Raw genomic sequence first — 19242 nt, 5'->3', positions numbered from 1 at the left:
ACTAAAATCCCAAACGATAGACTGAGGGGGATCTCTGTCTGGGAGATTTCAAATGGATTTTATCTCTTTTCTCTGATTAATACTAGCCTTTAAAAGCATATCATCCCTGTCCCTTTGCCCAAATAATTGGAGAAGATCAGAGTAAAGAAGGATCAATAGCACATAAGTAGTCTACATTTTCTCAGGTGTCAGTGTAAAGGAGGTCAGACATGGCACATTGGGAAGGGAAGAATACAGTTAGGGGGGTCTGTTCCACATTCAGATAAGGACTGTTCGTTGTGACAAAGAAGGTGAATCCTGTTGCCCATGCAGCTGATAAACACAGGGAAGGTAGCAGTGATGCTCACATCCCGCTGACAAGCCAGTCCCAGAGCTGCACTGAGATCTGGGCTCTCTCTGTATGTGAGGGGGCAATGGGAAGGAGCAGAAGTGCCAGGTGATGGGAGCGGCAGGGACACCACCCTGCCTGCGGAGCCCAGAGCTGCCTCCTAATGAACGCGAGCGGCTGGTCGCAACTGGAGGCAAGCTGTACCCATTTGTTGGTGCTCCTTGGAGTGGCGGGGATCCACTCTCCATCAGAATAATCCAATTGAACAAAATGATTCATATTAGCAGGCACATCTGTCTGAGGCCAGAGCAGAACCCTGGTGTTAGTTTAATAAATGGCGTTCATTAAACTCAGCTGAAAATATAATCTGGAGAGACTGATGGGGTGAACAGAGCAAAGAATAAGCAAAAGGAGCTGGCAATTATCAGATGTCATTTGTTCTTCTGGTACCATGGAATTGGAGCTTGTTTGCTGAAATCTTAATTTCATTTTGCTGAGGCAGAATCCATCAGAGAAGCTTATGCCGCAGCTATGATTCCTGTTTGTCAGACTTTAGCAGGGAATGGGGCATTTTTCTTTTCCCCTTTTCTACTAGAGCACTGAAGGAGCACAGAGCCCAGCAGAAAGCCCATGGACAGCAATGATGGAGGGAGCAGCCTTGCCTTTGCCATGAAAAGACTGCTGGGTAAAGGTCCCTGTGCTACAGTGCAGAGAGCATGGGCAGCGCCTTAGGGCAGGGACCCTTAATATTTCCAATACAGCAGTTGTAGATATTCCTAGATCCTCTGCCACTTTTCCTGCATAGCAAGGGGGTTTATAAAGACTCCTCATTTGGCTTCAGGATCATTTTACACTCTATAGGTGCCAGTGGAAAAGACTACAAGGGCTGGAATCTTCTTGACGGCCAGCTCAGGGAAACTCCTAGCAGCTGTGCACGGATGGCCACCCAAGGCAGCTCAGCAGCATTTTGTGGTGCATAGGCACTAAGATGCTCTAAGCAACTCACAAGTTCATAGCTTGGCTCTGATGGTCCCTGGGTCCATCCTTCGGGCACAGCTTACACCCCGTTCCCAGCTTGGCCAGTTGCTTGCCATTAGCATTCCTGTCCATAAGGCTTCACACAAAACACTGAATCCAGGGGGCTTGCTCTGAGGAGGAGACCTGCCTTTCCCATTCCCTGCTGAGCAGAGACAAGCTTCTTGGGCCTGACTTAACAGCAATTTATAGTCAGCACTTGAAGATTGGCTGGAATACCTGTTTTTTGTGAGTTGCTTTGGTTTTGTTTAGTTTTAACTTATCCCCACAGGTATTCAAATGGTCTTTGGTGTGTTCCAGAGGAAGGCAAGAAAGGCTTTTATATTTATAGACTTGCCAGGGCAGCGCTTAAGTCCCAACCAGTCAGAAAAAGTCAAAAGAATAATGGAGGAGAAAGGAAACCTTGACCTCATAAGCTTTCAGTGTTGATTAGTTTGTTGGTGTCAGGAACCTTTTCTTGTTAAGGGCAGACTAGCTGTGAAATTATTTTTTTCCCCTTCTCTTTAATCTGTCTCCTGTACTCCCATGGGGAAGGAGGAGCCAGTACCTGCCTTCCTGGAGTTCTGCTGCAGAGGAAGCAAGTGAATGGACTTGCACACAAGAAGGAAGGGGTTGGGTTTTTCCTTTCAGAGACTCGTCTTCTTGATGTGCCCTTTGGCAAGAGGCTGAGCACCTTCAATTTCCCTTGAAATCATGTAAGCAGCAGTTGCAGACATGAGCTGCTCTGGAGATCGTCGAGGTTGTTCTTGCCCTAGAGGGTGCAGGAGAGGGAGAGTTGCAGAGCTGGGCAGTGTATCTTTGATATTTGCCATGGACTCCACCATCACTAGCAGGCTTCATTCACAGCCATGGAAGTGGGTGAGACATACACTCAATTCCACCACCATTCCTTACTCAGGTAAATCACTAGCCCTTAGGTACAGGGAGGAGCATAAAAAGCTTAGCATGAGCCTGTCATTTGTACAAGACTGGTGGGAAACTTGCTGAACTCACTGCAGAGCAGAAAGCCTCATCTGACACCTTACTGATGGCCCATGTGAAATGAGTTTTCACATCGCACCTCAATTCCTCCCAAACACATCTCGATAACACACAAGCCCTGATTGCTACCCAGGTTGGCAAGTGCATTTGAGAGCTGAGGACTAGAAGAGCGAAGAGAGGTGAGAAGCTATTGAACCCTTGGGAATAGCCTCTCTAGGCACACTGGCCAGTGAAAGTTCTCACTGCCAAATCCTGTTCATGGTCACTTTACACAATGCCTTTGTCATGTTGATACTAAAAGTGTATAAAAAACAAATTTAAACCAATCAGCTTTTGTTATATAGATTACAGTCTTAGAAATAATGAGTATAGGTCTTAATCCTTTCTGAAGTTCTTTGAGGTCCTTTGATAAAATTTCAGAACCTCAGATGACTGCAGTGCTTTTCTACAATCTCAAACCAATGACACCACAAATATTAGCATTAGGGAATGAAATTATGGGGCTAGGATATGAGGCTGGAGCATCAGACAGCCCTCTACAGTTTGTAGTTGTAGCCACACCAACTTTTAGCTGCAGCAAGATCAGCTGGCAGGGTTTCCTTTTCCAGATGCTCGGTGTCTCCCCCACCACCTCACTTCTGCCAGTTGAATGGCTCATATGATAGCTTGCTGCCATGTTTAAAGTCAGCTAGACCAGCAATGACCTGCTGTCTCGGTCATATAAGGTGAACAGGTTGATTTAGAATAAAATGGGTTACAAAGCCAAGTTCAGCAGCAGAGCTGAAGGGGTCCAGCCTTGGGGTTCAGCTCTGGGGCATCAGGATATAGTAGCGCTCCCAGGCAGCACAGCTGCAGGCACAAGGGGACAGACTTCATAAGCACAGGCTCTCTGAGGTGACAGTGAGCCAGAAACCCAAAGGACTCAGACTGATCAGACTCCACTGGATGCAAATGGAATTTGGGGTTTACTTTCAATACTTTTTCCAAAGTACATTGAAGTAATCTTATGAACCAGTCATCATGGGAATGAAGAAATCAACATACTGGGTTTTAGTGCTTTCAAAAAAAAAAAAAAAAAAAGTTTTGTTTTGGATATCTTTTTAAATTCTCAGACAATAAGATTTGATTATTTTTTAAGCCACCATGTTTGACTGATCACCTGCATTTTCTACCAAGAAAGGCTTTGAACAAAAATGTAATCCAGCTCTAAATTAGAACCATATAAATACCTCAGCTATAGCAGTGAAATGAGTCACTTATGTAAGTCACATACATCAGTGTTTTCAGAATCAAATTCTGAGATGCTAAAATTTGCCAAGAGCTGTGAATTCTTCAGATGGAAACTGCTCCAGCTCTGTGGAGGAATTCTTGTCTTAATCTGTCTCAAACTCAGAAAGAGTTATCATCTTCTTAGCAAGAGTATCTTCTTTCAGAAACATCATACAGAACGTGGCTTCAGGAAGGTGGGGGTTTTAACAAAAAAATTAATAACATTTAATAATTAATAGAACTGTGTAAGCTTATTGAGTCATCCCAGGCTTTAATCAATTTGAAATATTTGGGGCACCAATTTCCACCTTACTGCTCCTCACTGGAGGTACATTAGAGTTTTAGTGCAATTAAAACAAAGCAGGAAATATTTTTAGCTAATTGCACTGTGCACCTTGAAGGTAATTTGAAGCTGCAGGCAAAAAAATAAAATATCAGAAGGAGTAATTGAGTGTTGCAAGCTGGGAATATGTGTTCCTGGCTGCATTCTGATTTAGAGGGGTATGGAATGTAGGTGAGGTTGAACAGGCTTGGCAGAAGAAGGGTGAAGTCTCACCCCTGGGGAACGGTCTGGTTATGTATCACAGGCAAGCAGACCCACAAGTGCAAGGCTTCGCATGGGAGATACTGCAAGGTCTGACATGCAGGGTGATAATGAGTGTGGATGAATGCTTGGTGCACATGAGAAGTCTTGCATGATCGTGGGGCACAGGGTGTCCCTGCCACCCCATCTACAGCCAGGCCTGGTGGCTCCCAAGTCCAGCCCTGCCTCCTGCCACTGGCACCAGAGCAGTCCTGGGGGAGTTGCTGTGGACCCGTGGCCGGGATTTTATCTGGGAGGAAAGCTGGGGTCTCTTCCTTTCCTGGACACAGCCTCACACAAGCAGCACCCCAACAACTTCTTCCTGCTCCCATTGAGCAATTACAGACCAAACTCCTCAAGCCCGGCCTGGCAGAGAGCTGTGGGCTGTCATGTCTCATGGCAGAGGCTTGAGCCTCAGGTAGGGTGTACCAGGCAACCTGCTTGGAGGTCACAGGCAGCATAACCCTCCTTGCTGAGACCCATGAGCTGGGCTTTGGGCTTCATCAGGGGTCCTGAGATCATCCTAGTCTGGTGAGGAAAAGGAAAGGGGTAATGAGCATAGCATCCCTATCTAACCCTCAGCAACAAGAACAGGAGAGTGAAGCATCATGTTCATCAGCATTTTGATAAGCTCTAGTCAACCTACGAAGGGAAAAAAGCAGAACCAGCAGAGACTGGGCACAGAGGCTCACTTACATCTTCCCAATTAGACTTGGTTCTCAACCATGTACATTTTTTTAATTAAACTGTTGGTACAGTGCTCAGGAGACAGCAGACTCCTTGAGGCCCCCTTGTAATAAAGAACCTTTCATTATGTGCAGAAAGGTAGCTACCACACAGCTTAATTTCCTCTCCCGCCTAATGTTCACCAGCAGCAAAAGCAGGAGTGAGCACTCTGTATGAGGCAGAACAGAAGTTCCTTCGGGCACAGGACTCACTGAGCTGGCCATTGGGAGCAGAAGAGGCTACAGGCTTTGATGGAAAAGTAGCCCAACAATATAATTTGACCTTTACCATCACTGCTCCCTGCTTCCCAAAAAGACCTGAATTTATGGCTCTGACCTTTGCCTGCAAAGCCCTTGCTTAGTAAAAGCAAGCTGAGAGAGGAATAGAGAGCCATGGCTATGTTTGCATGAGCAAGTAAATTCTGGATGCTGCTGAGGAGGGCAACCAGGGCTGTGACCGCTCGGCCCTTGCCCACTGTTCCCTGCTGCAGCCCCTGTGCCAGGCAGACCGGAGCTCCCTCTCAACCAGCCCACCCTGCATCCCTGCCCTGTCCCACCCCAGCCCAGCTCTTCCGTGTGCTGCACACCTCCACATCTCTTCCAGGGTGCCTCCACCACCCTGCGATCCCCATCATGCTATGACCACCTCTCCTGCCCCCGCCTGGGGACAGCATAAGAAAAGGCAAAGCCACACAGGGGAACCAGTGACATTTTTTGACCATCCAGGCTGGCTTCTCCAGGAGCAGGCTGCTCCAGTGTGGTGCTTTTTCATCTGCTGCTTGAGACTAATGACTCTAGAAAAATAGATAAATCAGAGGTGACATAGCTATTGCTGCTTGACATTTTTTCATCACACCAGCTGGGGGAGGAGGGGGTGACCAAAAGGTGACATTTTGACCAAACTGGATGTTTCCACAGTAAATTTTCTTTCTAGTAGATTAAAAAAGAAATGCCAACAGCACAAAAACCAAAACTGTCTTGATTAAAAATGTTGGCCTTCAAAACACTAAATTCCTGTTAAAAATGGACTGGTTTTCAGATTGATTAAAAAAAAAGGCAAAAATTAATTCCTCTGGCCACCTCCCCCACCCCAGATTTGTTTTGGTTTTTTAACCAAAGTATTCACAGGAAAGAAAGCCAAAATAATGACAATTTCCCCCCTGGAAAATAATTGTCATTTTTCAACTAGCTCTTAACGCAACGTAGTTAAATGAGAGCAATCCTACTAAGAACACTGCACAGCAAGTAAGTCATATGGTTATTTGAAAGAAGGGCATTACAATTTAAGAGCTAAATTTTATTGTCACCTTTAATTTATGGATGGGAAAAATGAGGCAGGGTCATCAAGCATCTTAAAAACAAAAGAAACCACAGAAAACATTAGCATTTGAAATGCTGGACTCCCATCTCCCTGTTAGATCACATCAGCTTCTCTGTCTGTATATGTGTAATTGTCTCTGTTGATATGTATGTATATATAGTACCTCTGTACGTATACATATGTATGATACGTATGTGTGCATATTCATGTATATAAAGATTCATATATACAATCTGTCTCCTTTTTAACCTTCAGATGTTCAAACTGAAACATCTGACAAAAACATTCTCTTTTTTTTTTCTTTTCTTTTCTTTTCTTTTTTTTTTTTTCTTCTTCCTAAAAATAGCACCCCAAGAGTCCAGGTGGTAAACACATTGATTTCTAGTGTAAATGATCAGGCTTCATTTAATCCCAGCATGGATGCAAAGTCCCCTTCACTGCACTGCCTTTCCCTCTCTAAGACATTTGGGCTCCTAATCTTGGACGCTCCATCACAGTCTTAGCAGTGGTTGTTGCAGGGATGGAGCCTGCTCTGTCGAGCCTTGCCTCCTTCCTCCACCTCTGCCAGGCAGTCCAGGCAGAAGCCAGGGAAGGGGAGATCTGTGTGGGCTGGTATCAAGGAACAGGGAAGATGAGGACTGAGGCAAAGAGAAGCCATCCAGCACTGGAAGAAAGTTGGTGCAAAGGCATAAAACAGAGAGAGAAATTGCTATAGAAATAAGAAGACAGACAAGGGAAAAAAACCACAAGTTCGAATTGTAATAATATTGATCAGCCTCAGAGGTAATAGCTGTAAAGAGAAATATCTCCACTGCCCCATTACAGGTGTGCTTGGACAGCAGGCCCTATCAAATGGAAGGACAGGATCCTGACCACAGTTTTGGATGGGCTTGCAAACACACACATATATTTGTGTGTGTAAACAGAGACTAAAGTGTATTGCTTAAAGGTAAAGAAGTCTACATATGTAGTGGGCACATGAGCAATATTCAGCCATGATCAGAGCTTCGGTGTGAGCACGGGAGGTTGCCACTTCAGTGCTGGAAGAAGTGATGGCCTTTGAGTTTCTTCAGGGAGAGGTTTCTTGCCTCCAACAGAGCACAGAAAAAGAGGTAGAGAAGATGATCCATGGAGACTTTGCTAGGAAGAACTAGGGAGAAAGACACAGTAGAATAACAAGAAATAGCAGGCAGTAGATTATGTAATGGAAGAAGAACTTCAACGTGGTAGCCCGTCCTGACAGGAGCAGTGTTGGGCTAATTCTGTTGTCCTGCAAAGACACAGAGCAGTCTCGCATCTGTAGCTGGTTACATTTGCAAGCTTAGCAGATACATTCATACCCTGACAGCAGGTAGATGACCTGAAAGGTGTGTGCAAGATGCTGCGCAAACCTAGCAGTCCCTGGACTATACTGTGAATGTCACAGAGCACAGGAGCTGTGTATTTTTAAAGATCATATGCACTTTCTTAGTTCATAAAGTCTTTGGGAAACGCTTGTCCTTCTCTTGCTTTTAAAAGTTTGTTGTACAGATGAACACAAATCTTACTCCACTTAACAGCTTGACTTTGTCATGCCGGCAATGGGATCCTTCTCCCATTGAAGCCAGGGCAGTTTGCCATTAGCACCAAGCAAGGGACAGGGCAGCATCCTTCCTGCTGTGCACAGACCTGGACTCTGGCCATAACTACCCACCAGGCTGGTGATGTATATGGGACTAAAGCTGTCTCAGCATCCTCTTCTTGGTCCTCCAGTAAATCCATCCTTGGAAAATGATCCTGGAATCTTGGGGGTACAGCCTCATAGCCTCATCTATCTCCAGAGCCCCACTTATATGGCTGCAAGGTCTCAGCAATGACTCAGCCCTATGTGGAGCAAAAGAAATACAGATGAAGAGCTGAAAAATTAGAATCAGTTCCAAAGGACATCATTGCTTTTTTAGCAAGGCCATGTGCATGAACAGTAGGGATAGAAGGTATGAACAGATTGCCATTAAATGTCTCTTCTGGGGTAACCACACATGCAGTTACTCATGTGGAAACAGGGAAAGAAAGCGGCCACAGAGAAGGTTTCCATGGGTTTCTCATTTGGCCTCAATGACTTGCTGAGTGGACTTACATTTCCATTCTAGTCTTTGAGGAGTGAGACACCTTCAAGTCCCATTCATATCTTAGCTAAGCAACATCATTGCTCCTCTTCACCTCCATGGACTTTGCAGAGTTTGGGGTAAATGGACTCCTGAGCTGAGTGCTTATATCTGGATTGGATAAGTCTAAGCCAAAGACTTCTGGGGGAAGTAAATATTGCTCTGGCTTAAACATGGTCAATGAATGTCTGCAACAATGCAGAGCTGATCCTTACAGTCTGATCAGAATCTGCCATTAAAAGCTTTCCTGTGACAGAGGTGTTCATAGCATTAGAACTACCATGCTGACAGCACAGGTTACAAGGACATGACTAAAGTTATGTACACTCTAACCAAGGCTTTGACTGAGATTCATTTCCCCTGATGTGATAGAACTACTCTGTAACTGTCTCCTTCACGGCTAGTTATTCAAGGTCCTCATTATAACCTCAGGAGAGATATAGGCTTTTTTTGGCCATGGTTCTCAGTCTCATCTGAAAGGATCACTTCAGGCAGGTGAATTGGAACCTACCAACCCTGTCTGTCTACTAAAACCAGCCCAGAGTGATTTGCTCAGATGGAGATATCTGTGTCTTGAATCCCATCATTAGGACTTTAAGTCATTATCTCTAGACAATGTTCAAGGAGAACAGTCTCAGGCTCCACTTAGACATTTTAAAGAAGCAGCTGGGTTGGAGGAATATTGTCATTTACCCGCTGTGTTTGGCTATGGTTTCCTCAGTAGAGCAAGTTTCTGGTCAGTGTTATCTGCAGCAAAGATACTTAGCATTATCTGTCCTTGCGCACAGGTCCTAAATGCTCAGGAAGTATGTTCCTTCTTTATCTCCAAGGCACCACTTCTGAACTAGGGTGTATATATTTGTTTTCATAACCTTAACACTTTTACTCACAAATTTACTTCAGCAATACCCAAAGTTCATACCCATTCCCAGCAAAGTGAATTGCTTTTCTTAAACAGGTTAGTTTGGCTGGTGTCCAGTCTAACACAGATGCCTAACTTACCTCTCAATTTCAGGCTGCTGATGAAGCAGTCCTCATGAGATAGGTGCCTAACTCCTCCGACTAGTCAATAGAGAATGGCATTTGCTTCTGTAGCCCTCCAGAAGGAAAGTCTGTCAGACCAAGTTTAAGACCTGAAAAAGGGATAGTGCACTTGAAAGCCTGTGTCATTCAACTCAACCAATCGACCTACGTGTACTCCTGTTTATTACAATCTTTGCCTAAAGTCCAGTACTTTGCGGTGTGGGCAGGAAATGTCCCTAAAGACCATCAAAGGGTCTTCTCACCACCGTTGACTAGGTAGGTGCTGTAGAACTCTGCTTTAGGACAGCTTCTTTTGGAGCTTGAAATAGAGACCCAAGCTGGGCAAGCAAGATGACCACATGGACTCTCATGTGAAAGTACATTTTCTGGGTTTTTGTTTTGTTCTTTTAGCCTTAGTAAGTCCTAATCCTTCACCTGTACATAAATATATGTGTGTGTGTGTGTGTGTGTGTGTGTGTGTCACATCCACAGTGTCTGAGGGTGTGTTTAGAGGACAGGCAGAGGGATAGTAGTACCCACTCCAAAACCAGTGGTCACTGGCAGACCACCCTGGTCCCTCCTGCTTCACCCATAAGGGAAAATGTTTTCCCCAATCAAGGTAATGTCAAAGAACCTCTCCTCAACTTGAGTGTTGACTGGGGCTAGCATCCACAAGTATACATTGCCTTTCCCATAGTGCTGCCACCCCTGAAGCTGCAGCTCGTGCCATCCCATACTCCAACCTCAGACAGGTGTGTGCTGCTGCCACTTTCCAGCGTTATAGTGAGATAGTATCTGCTCCACCAGATCTCTCCCATTCCCACTGCCTCCCTGCCCCGTTCAGGGGAGCAAAGCCTGTTAGCCCTTATCCTCATAAAGCCTAACTCATGCTGCTGGCATGACTGAGGCAAGGAAAGAGCCAGGTCTTGCTATGATGGTACTACCATCTGTTGTTCCTTCCCACCTGCTCTTTTTCTTGTGGTACAGCATAGCCAGAAAGCCCTAAGAGGTAGAAGGGATGCTAGAGGCCTTTCCCTCTTCCTCATGCACAACCTGGACCTCTACAGCTGACGGTACTTGTCCTTGGGTGCCCAAGGACACAAGCAACAGCAGCTCTACCCTGAGACATCTTCAAAAAGATAGTCTTCTCCCTCTTGGCTTGTGAAATAACTGTAGACCTAGATCTTGCATCTCTCTTAGGGGTACCAGTCTACTGCCTTCACTCAGACTCTAGGAAGATCACGCTGGCACTTCCAGCTCATCAAAGGGCAGGGCTTGGGGCCAGGCCATCAAGAAGGAGTCAGTTCCAAACAAGACACCAGCCAACTGTGGGAAAAGTGTGGAGCCGAAGCCAGTGCTCAGATCAGGAGCTTAGTTCTGCATCGTCTCTTGTCAGCTGATCATAACTGCTTTAGCCAGAAAGCATGTTTCAGCTCAGAAAAACTACAGGGGGGGAAAAAAAAAAAAAAAAAGCCAGCAATAGAATTTTCTCTAGCCAGCATGCATGACTTCAGGATGAGAACTGCCAACAGTATTCTTGTGACACCCAGATTGAAGGTGAAATTTCAGTCGTGTGCAGTGACTTTTCAGAAATAAGCTGGGAGGAGAGATATGAGCCCTGCCAAGAGGATAGAAAGGCAATACCTGAATAACAGAGTGCAGAGCTGCTGACTGAGACAAGTGTATCGTTGTGTGCAGTGATTTTTGGTGTTTACTGAGGCAAAACTCCCTGGGCCAATAAAGGGACATTTTCCTTTGTAGGAAAGGAACAGGGTGCTTCTGGAGATTGTAGCAACCAGCTCCTGGCAGTTTCATTTTTATTTTTTCTTTTCCTTCTCCTTTTGCTCTTCTTTCTTCTCCTTTTCCATTTTCTTCTTCTTTCCCTTTCTCCTTCTCTTCTCTTCTCTTCTCTTCTCTTCTCTTCTCTTCTCTTCTCTTCTCTTCTCTTCTCTTCTCTTCTCTTCTCTTTTCTCTTCCCTTTTCTCTCCTCTCCTCTCTTCTCCCCTCCCCTCCCCTCCCCTCTCCTCTCCTCTCCTCTTCCTCTCCTCTTCCTCTCCTCTCTTCTTCCTCTTCCTCTTCCTCTTCCTCTTCCTCCTCCTCTTCCTCTTCCTCTTCCTCTTCCTCTTCCTCTTCCTCTTCCTCGTCCACTTCCTCTCCCTCATCCGCTTCCTCTTTCCTGTCTCTCTTTTTTTATTTTTTAAATTCACACCAGACCCAAATGCCAAAGGAGTAAATATCTGTCTTTTAATGATGCTGATTCAGGAACCATTATACCATCTGAGTCCTCCTACAAGTCTGCTTCCCACACCATACCAGCATTGCTGTGTTTCCAAACCTGCTGTCCTGTGAACCACTAAATGGACATGCAGCAAGAAGTAGTAGTTGCTTTTTGGTTTTGTTTTCATTTTATTTTTCATTTTTTGGGGTGGTGGGTTGTTTTGGGTTTTTTTTTCTTCCTTTTATTCTCAGCAGCCAAAGCAGCTCTTGGTCTGTATTCCCCCCTGATTTTAAACTGGGATGTAATCAAATTAAAATGGTACCTGCTCTGAAGTCCATCCAAGGAAATGGAAAGACTGCCAGAGGACTTTGCCTAGCGGTCCAGTGAAGCCCAGGATGCTGGGGGTGGTGTGGGAAAGGCCGGTGCTAACAAAAGCATTCTGGTTGGCAGCAAATGTATTTATTTTCCAGACTTTGCAAACTGATCTGTGTCTGCGCTCATTCATTCAGTGCATGCTCTCCTCAACAGCCGCTGCACAGCGTTCTGTTACTGTTCACTGTTGACCGTGTGTCTACATTTAAGTGTGTGTTTTACGTCTGTGTCTCTAGCTAGGCCTCCTCCATCCTTTTTTTTTCTTCCTTTCTTTCTTTTCTTCTTCCTTTCTTTCTTTTCTTTCCGTTCAGTTAGTTTGGTTTGCTCTCCTGCTTGTTTCATTTTCTATAGTTTAATGGCAAGTATTTCCATTAGATCTTTTTGACTGATGCTGTGTTTGTAACTTTTTTTTTATTATTATTTTTATATATATCTTCTTTCCCCACCTTTCCCTTTTTCCACACTATATATAAATATATATATATAAAAAAAATCTTTTCTTCTTTTGTCATTCAATCAAATTCCAACAAAACCAACCAAGAGCCAGTCAAATCCACCACAGTCTCGCGCTGAGCTAGGAAAAAAGTTCACGTAATGACATGAAAGTGGAGAATACAGTCCCCCAGGCCGTAAGTTCAAATCAACTCGAAGTTGAAAGTGTGACATGATGGCGTCATGTAACAAGCTAAGAATTGGTTGCATGACATGCCGTCAAGTTTCGTGCAGGTGCCGTGATTGAAGCATTTTTCTTGGATGTTGTATCAGTTGATGATTGGCCAGTCATGATCACATGTGCCTTTTTTGACTTTGTGCTGCCACAATTTTTTGCTGTGCTCATTTTCGTTTCGTTTTTGGTGCTTGCAGTGGTTTCTTTATTTGTTGTTTGATTTCTCGTCAGCGTTTTATGCTTCTTTAGATGTCACATAGAAGGAAAAAAAAAAGATGGATTCCTAATTCTTTAGAAAAAAATGGGATTATTATAACTACAGATAAATTGGAAAAAAAAAAAAAGAGAGAGAAAAAAATGCGTGATTAATTTTTTTGCACTGAAAATCTTGTGATTTTATTTTTTTTCCGGAGAATTGGGGGCCTTTTTCAATTGACACCTTTTTTTCCCCTTAGGATATTTCAAATCACTCTCTAAAAATTTAAAAAAAAAAAAAAAAAAGAAAAAAAAAAAGAAAAAAAAGAAAAAATGAAAAAAAACAAAACAAAACAAAAAAAACCAAAAAAGAGTAATGATAGTAACAGTAGTTTGAAAACTATAGCAATCCAAAAAAAGAAACCCCAAGAAAAGCCTCATTGTATGTCTTTTCAAGAATTCCTAATTCTAAGGTTCCATATTACAGCAACTCCAGCCAAAATTAATTGCTCGGGGGAGGGAGGGATTGTTTTGAGTGGGAAAAAAAACCCATACAGATCAAAAAGCAAAATGCATCTTTTTGTTTACAACTGAAAAAGGGTCCTTGACGAGTGTTTTTTATTTTTTTATTCTATTATTATTTTTGGTGTTGTAATTGTTTAGACTGCTGTGTACGGTTTGCTGTTTGTTGAACCAACAGTGTGAAAACCTGCCAGCATGGATTGATATTCCGCATGACACTTTTCCACCAGAGTGGACCTTTTGCAGTTTCTAAGTTTCTTGATGTAATAAATCACCAAGTGTATAAGAAGAACCTGCTTGCTAGAAAGAGATAAGAGCTAATCCTTAATGATTAAGCATCCTACTTAAATGTCAAGCCTAGTCGGATCATGATTACATTTTTTTAAATAACTTTTTATTTAAGAAATGTTAGCTTTACATTTTTTTTTGCAAAAAAAAAAAAAGTTTATTCCAACAGCCTTTTTTTAATTTAACATCCTATAAATTGCCTTTTCAAAGTCCTACTTTCTGACAGTCACAAAGGAGTAGATGTTATTGGCAGCTGTTTCTCCACAGAAAGCTCATACACTGTCATAGATGGCACCCCATTAAAATGTAGAACAATTCTTTCTTGATGTCTTTCACACTACAAAAGCCCGCCAAGCAAGATTTTGATCTGGCATTGTAAAGTGGCACTCAAAAATAATTAAAATGCAGCTATCTGCACATACATAGTGATACAGATCTACATAGACATGCCCTACTATTATTTTGATTTATTATTATTATTACTATTAGGAACAATTGTATTTTTTCTATCATGATCGTGACTACCTTGCTCACTTTGGGTTTGATCCGGTTCTCACTGAAGTCAAGGGGAATCTTTCTGTTGACATTGAGTGGGAGCAGAATCAGAGCCAATGTCTCCAAAAGCAAAACATCAAACCAGAAGCCCCATCCTGTCCCAATTGAAGGGAGAAGAAAACATCCATTACTTTCAACAGGAGCAGGATTGGGCCCAAAAGAACAGGCTTGTTTTTAATTTAATTTTCATTTTTTAGGTCTTTTCCCCCCTGTCCCAAGTACCCTCCCCCCCTTCCCTACTTCCCCCTCCCCTTTTTGATTTAATTTGCAATGATCTTCTTCATTTTTTTAGGGCAGCAGCTGAATGGGCCACAATTAGAAAAAAAAAAAAAAAAAAGTATATATATATTAAAAAAACGGGAACTGTTGGATTACACCTTTGACATATCAGCAAATATCAATCAAGCTGAAGACTTCAGACTTATTCTCTCTTTGATTGTTTAGACTGTAACATTTCTTCAAGAAAAGTATCACATCTGCTGACTTCGAAGGACATGCGCTTGAAACAAAACAAACAAACACATAAGTAAAATCAGAACAGGAACAAGATCAACCAGGATTTCTGAAGAGACACTGATATCACCACAGCGGCTTTTCTTCAAACAGGAGATGCAAACCTGGATACTGGCAAAGGAGTGCCTGTTTGCCACCAAGGATGCGGTTACCATGCGTGACCCATGGTAACAGTCACTAAGCATCTTTATCTGTCATTCCTTAGCTATATAGGGACCAAAGGACAAAACTTTTTACCGCAGACTTGTAGCTGTATGTAAAATATGGAAGTTCTTTCCTTTTCTCTGAGCTGTTCCTAAAACAGTTTTTGAGAGCGATTATATGAAATATGTAAAATTAAAAAAAAAAAAAAAATGCTTAAATGCTTTTAAAACAGCAAGATAATAGTTCTTTCATACTTTGGGAGGTTCTTTGGTTATACATTAATTAGAGTCTATGAAGCTTTCATATGGTTTTCTGTATAATACGTAAGGATCGCACTGTTAAAGGCAGGTAAGATGGATATCTATGAAAAGCAAAAAAGTAAATAAATAAATACATAAATAAATACATAAAAAGGCATAGAGAAGAGAAAGGAAAGATGGTTGATATTGAATGGAAAACAAAAAAGGTTTGTAAATGCTTCTAACTCTCCCCATTTAAAATCCTAATAGTTGTACAGAATTTAAAAAAAAAGAAAGTTTAAAATACCTATATAATAGAAAAAATTAGACAACATAAAAAAAAAAAAAGGCAAAAAAAATACTACATAGAAGTTAGCGTTAATGCTAAAATCAAAGATGTTGTAGAACTGTAATTTTTGTAGAGTTTAGATTGAGCATAAATTCCTACTCTGCCAATTGCTGTTGGATGCTGTTATATATCAAGGAGAAAAAGGAGATAAATGGCTATTATGGCAGCTTTTTTAACTGCAAGCATTCCAGCTATTAAAAAATAAACAAAACAAAACTCGATTCTGTAGACAATGCAAATGGGAAACAAAACAGCTGTCTTTTTATCAGACGTTAGTTCTAACTTGAACAACAAAACACAGCTAAGTGCTTCATGTCTTCATGATCTGCTGTCCGCAAGATTCCCATCATCCTATGCTTCAGTAGCTTCCATATTTGCTCTAGAAACCTTCAGGGCAAGGATTAGCCTAGAACCTTAATCTTAAAAAATAAAAAATAAAAAATAAAAAATAAAAAAAATTAAAAAAATAAAAAAAATAAAAAAAAATAAAAGCAAAAAGTAACATAAAACAATCTCTTTGAAGAATTTCTGAAACTGTTTACAAGGAATTTTGAAAAACAGGGGGATGTTTAAAAAAAAAAAAAAGATGCTGGCTCTGTTTCTGTAAATAAATTTGCATATTTTGTAGGACTTTTAATTGTAATGATAGAGAAAAAACAAGGAAAACTATTTAATGAAAGCACGATATTTATCTTTGGTAAATGACTTTAGAGCAGTTAAAAAATAAGACATTGCTTTAAAAAATCTGACTCAGAAAAAACAATGAATTATTTAAGAACACATATATTTTAAAGTATATCATATTTATTAAAATTTATTTTCACAGTCTTATAACTTGATTTACATCATTCTCACACTTGTTTGCATCGATTGAGCAGTGTGATAATTGTTTCTGATTCTTTGTTTGGTTTTACTCTGTTTTAATGTTCTTGTTTGCTTTTCTTACTGTTTTTTATGTCGATCTCAAACTTTCTTCCTTTCTCTTTTAATTTAATTTTAAGTCTAATTCCCTATTGGGCCAGATCTTACGGCCCTTACTCAGGCAGAACTCCCACGGGGATATAGAGGGTATTTTGCCTGAGTAAGGGCAGCCAGACTGAGCCCACAGCTAGAAAGTACAGATGTGTAACGCAGCTGCAGTTCCATACAACTGCTCTTTCACTCTCAATTCCCTAAAACTCCTTGTAATCTTCTGTAATTATTGAATGACGCTTTCCAGCTTAGCCCTAAATAAAGCACAGTTTAAAAAAAATAATGCCATGTTCTTTACTTCTTGATGGCTTTCCTTAATGTGTTTGCTTTGAGAACAAAATGAATCTATTTCGACTTTTTCATTAATATACATTGTTTGAGTATCAGAACAAATCCCTTTGTTATATAAAACGTATCTCATTGGATTGAATTAATGACACTGTTTCATTTAATGTCTGCTTGCTATTCCACTGTGGTTTACCTTAAACCTAGTAGGTTAGAAGATCAAATAACAGTACATACAAATTAGAGTCATTGTAGCTCCCATTTGAAGACCGTTGTTTGATTTCACGCTCATGGTTTTTTCATGCTGATAAGGATAGAGGCCAAAGCTTGGGACATTGCTCCTTTTGCTGCTTTGGGACAACTTTGTGAAATTCTGCAGTCTCTAGAGAGGAGGCTCAATTTCTTCCTGAGCATCCCTCACATCTCATCTTTTGAATGATTATTTTTTTTTTTTTCCCTTGAAATGGCTGTACCAGATCAGCTGAGCTAAGGCTGGGTCTGAAACCAGGAGCTTTTGCATATTTTTTTTTTCTGATTCTCAGAGCTGCATCTGCATTTGGACAAGTTGCACCAGCTAAATCGATCTCTAAATGGGACTAATGGTGCTTGTCCATAATTTGAACTCCACAGATGGAAGGAGTTCTATTAGTAGAAACTCCTATTATTACTATTATGAGTTACTAATGTCTGTTCAGGGCTATAGAAATAAATGAAATGTAAATCAGGTGATGAATACAAGGAGGGAATATGGTCAGTATTTTCTTTTCATCTAAAGGTAAAGGCAAATACAGAAGAGCACATACACCAACCCCATCTCTGTCTTTTTGCAGAGAAGTTACTCTGTAGAGGGCTGAGTAGGCTAAAGACGTGGGAATTGGCTTCAGATGTCACTGAGCTAGAACATGAGGGCTAGGTCTCTGGTAAGAAGAAGTTTCTTCACCAAAGGCCAGTCAGTGTCCCGCCCTGAGTTGCAGGGGTGAAAAGGACAGAGACATATCCTCTGACCTGGGCCAATCTGAGAATCAAGGGGGCACTTGTGAAACTTACCCTTTGAAGAAGGAAAACCCACAACAAATAGGGAAGACTCAATTTCCCACAGTGGCACAGCAAAGGTACCCCTAGAAGGTGTTGCCTGATTCCCTCCCTGTTTCTCTGGCTGCCTTCCCCACTCCCCCTCGTGACCCTCAAGCTCCCCAGAGCCCTTCCTTACCTGCCTTGAGGAAGATGCTATGTCTCTGCAGTGGATACGGGACTGTGAGGTACATCCTCACGTATCTGCAAGGCCATGGCCATGTGGTCTGAGTAGGATGGGCGGCATCCCTGGGGCATACAGCTGGGGACACCCTTGGCCACTGAGACACAGCTGAGGGCTGTCAGTGAATGATTGTGAGACAAGATTCCAGAGGTACCCTGTAATACACAAAAGATAAAATATCCAGTGTTGGGGAGCAGCCAGCTCCCATGGGGAGGCCTGAAAACACTATTAAAGCTGCCTTTGTGGCCCAGGCCAGTACCTCTAAAAATATTTGACTTTGCAGAGACACCATCGGGATTACTGAACTGGGGAATCTGGCTATGAGTGACACAGAGGGGACCACGCATGGTCCTTGCGTTTCTCCCAGCACTTCCCCATGCATTATGCGGCAAGCTCAAAAACTAGGCAAATCTCCAAGCCCAGTCTGCAAAAAGGAGGGAGGCACCGCAATGTTTTCAGCCAGCTGGAGGTTCATTTACATTGGTGTGCTGAGGAGTAAAGCACTGCTGTGACCACACTGCTGCCTGAACTAAGTGATGTTTACTTGCCATACTCAACTCTGGTTACGTTAGAGACACAGACTAAAACAGGATGGGCTGAAGCACACATGTAGATATGGCCTTATGGTTGATATAAACACTCTTCTCCGGGCTGTACAAATACACCTGTCCTGTTTTAAGATTTAAGTGCCTATCATATGGAGACTCCATGCTTCTTTCCACGGGTTTACACTGTAGGTGCTGTAAAGCAAAACAATTAAAGCTTTGCAGCGTGGGCCTGTTCCTGCATGGGACCGTCTTGCTGGGTCTGGCAAGCAGCCAAAGAGAAGACTCAATCTGAAGCAACGAACATGAAGAAAGAGGCCAAGCCAACCTGAAAGCCTGCAGCTGCCTACCCACGTGCATCAGGGTACAGCAGATAGGGAGTGCTCTATCACAGAGGTTCAAAAGCCACTGGCTGCTCCTTTTTCTGATTTGTAGATGCTACATCACATTACATGAAACTAAAGGCTTATTGAAGGTCAAACATCTATCCTTCACCAAGGTGCTCCTTGGCACCAGTGTGATTATAGTAAACTGCAATTCCATCCCCATGAATAGCCAGGATGGCTATTCACGTACCTTCGGTAAATGGTTTGCATGTCATTCTTTCTGGACCATCATGGAGACACCTCAACCACTAATCACATTTCTGCGTCTCTAAGAAAGCAGTAAATCCTTTCCTGCAGGGTGTCACTTTTCCATATCAACTTTTCCTGA

General features: G+C 42.3%; 1 protein-coding gene across 11 annotated transcripts in view; it reads left to right on the top strand.

Annotated features, from left to right (window-relative positions):
• Window positions 1–15114, top strand: part of CELF4 (CUGBP Elav-like family member 4) — a 722303-nt gene extending 707189 nt beyond the window's left edge. For 9 of the 11 annotated variants that reach the window (XM_037374241.1, XM_037374246.1, XM_037374243.1 and 6 more), the window contains exon 13: window positions 14519–15114. The gene's annotated coding sequence lies outside the window, so the exon portion shown is untranslated. Of the gene's footprint in view, window positions 1–12540; window positions 12982–14518 lie in introns of those variants that run through there. The other 2 variants (XM_037374236.1, XM_037374237.1) reach the window with 2 other exon arrangements.
• The last annotated feature ends 4128 nt before the right edge of the window (window positions 15115–19242 follow it).

This window comes from Falco rusticolus, chromosome Z (genome assembly GCF_015220075.1).
Source record: "Falco rusticolus isolate bFalRus1 chromosome Z, bFalRus1.pri, whole genome shotgun sequence".
Lineage (NCBI taxonomy): Eukaryota > Metazoa > Chordata > Aves > Falconiformes > Falconidae > Falco > Falco rusticolus.
The sequence above is the reverse complement of the archived record's forward strand: the minus strand, read 5'-3'. Positions and strand labels throughout refer to the sequence as shown.